Consider the following 2,039-nt stretch of genomic DNA (forward strand, 5'->3'; position numbering starts at 1 on the left):
AATGGTAAAGTGTTTTCATTGTGATAACATAACAACATAAAATGTGCCGTTTCGACCACTGTTCAGTGTATACCTCGGAGGCGGTGAGCACTCACGTTCTTGTGTACCCATCACTTCCCATCTCCAAAACTGTCACCCAGACAGCAACCCGGTGCCAGTGCGCGGCCCCACACCGCTCCCTCCAGTCCCCGGTGGCCTTCCACCCGCTTCCGGCTCCACGACTTCCTAGTCTAGACAGTTCGGACAAGTGGAATCATGTGTGTCCTTTTGTGTCTGACGCATTTCCCTGGCGCAATGTCCTCAAAGTTCGCCCATGTCGCAGCGTGCGTCAGAAACCCACTCTTTTTTTACGGTGGAACGATGCCCCATGGCACAGGCAGACCACTGTTCTTCATCCATTTATCAGTCGATGGACCGTTCGATTATTTCCGCCTTTTGGCTACTGTGAACAAAGACGTGCAAGCACCTGCGGGAGCATCTGTTTCCTGCCTATTAGGTAAACACCTGGCCGCGGCAGGGCTGGGTGGCGTGGCGACCTGTGTTTACCTTTCTGAGTGCCAGACTGTTTTCCGCAGCCGCTGCCGTTTCACGTTCCCAGCAGCAATATGCGAAAGTTCCAGCTCCACATTCTTGCCCACGTTCACGTTGTTTAAAAAAAAATGATAGCCATCCTAGTCGTGCGAAGTGACCCTCGCTGAGATGTCTGCACCTCCCCGGTGACCAAGGATACTGCCCACCTCTCACGTGCTTACTGGCCGTCCGCTCTGAAGGTACGTGCCTGCATGTTGGTTGGATTGTTGGTCTCTCTGTTGAGCTTCGTGAGTTCTGTGTTCTGGAGACTAAGCCCTTATTTCCTTTTACTTTGTAAGTTGTATTTTTCACTTTCTTGATGTCTTTTGATGCACACAAAATTTTTGTTTTTTTTAGGCAAGGCAACACTTGGTAGATTCGACCTCACAGATTGCAAAGACCTTGTCAGTTTACAATCCCTTATTTTATTTATTTATTTTTTACGCCTACAGCACCTGGTCTTCCTAGGTGGTCTCCCATCCAAGTACTGACCAGGCCCGACCCTGCTTAGCTTCTGAGATCACACCGGAATCAGGCTTGTTCAGGGTGGTGTGGCCGTAGACTACAAAATTTTTAATTTTAATGAAGCCCATCTTTTTTCTTTTGTTGCTTGTGCTTTTGATGTCACTTTAGAAACCATCATCTAATCCAAAGGTATGAAGATTTACATTTTCTTCTAAAAGTTTTATGCTTTCAGCTTGTATTTCGGTTGTTGGTCCATTTTAATTTTTGTATATGGTGTGAGGAAGGGGTCCAACTGCATCCTACAAACTGGCACATTCATACACAGGAAGATTAGTGGCTGCTGAGGCCTGGGAATGTGGGGAATAGGGAGTGGCTGCTAATGGGCATGAGGTTTCTTTCTGGGGTGACGAATACATTCTAAACTCAATGGTGATGGCTGCATAACTGAATGCGCTCACAATCACTGATCCCCCACTTGAAAAGGCTGACTTTCATGCTGTGTGAATTATACTTCCACGAAGCTGTTATTAAAGCAAACAAAAGAACCGCTGGTGGCCCATGGCTGGGGGACAGGCCGGCAGCCCTGCGTCCTGCCTCCAGGGAGCAGACGCACTGCCCTCCCGCGGCCTCCCGTGGCCCCAGGCCAGGCTGCTGCCCGCCAGGGCCCTGTTCCGAGTCGAGCACGTAGCCCCAGCCCAGATCCGCCACCTTCAGTGCCACTCTGCAGGATAGACGGTCTTCTTCTGTCAACTTTTCTCCCACTTTAGCCCCAAGCCCAAACGCCACTGTCAGCTCCTTACTCCTGGTGAATCACTCACCAGGGTGGACGAGGCCACAGATGGCGCCCCCGCGACCCTCTGATCCCAGGGGACAGAGCGTGGCGGTCCCAACGGAGCCCCGGGCCAGGCCGAGGCCCTGCTCTGCACGGAGGGGGCTCTGCCTGTCCTTTGGCATGGACAGAGCTGCAGAGGAGTCCGGGTGTCTTCTCGCTGCCGGCTAGCCGT

The 2,039-nt window shown here is 51.7% G+C and overlaps 1 pseudogene; it reads right to left on the bottom strand.

Annotated features, from left to right (window-relative positions):
- Positions 1 to 1,013: 1,013 nt before the first annotated feature.
- Positions 1,014 to 1,133, bottom strand: LOC112479439 (annotated as a pseudogene).
- Between the last annotated feature and the right edge of the window lie 906 nt (positions 1,134 to 2,039).

This window comes from Pteropus alecto, unplaced genomic scaffold (assembly GCF_000325575.1).
Source record: "Pteropus alecto unplaced genomic scaffold, ASM32557v1 scaffold214, whole genome shotgun sequence".
Lineage (NCBI taxonomy): Eukaryota > Metazoa > Chordata > Mammalia > Chiroptera > Pteropodidae > Pteropus > Pteropus alecto.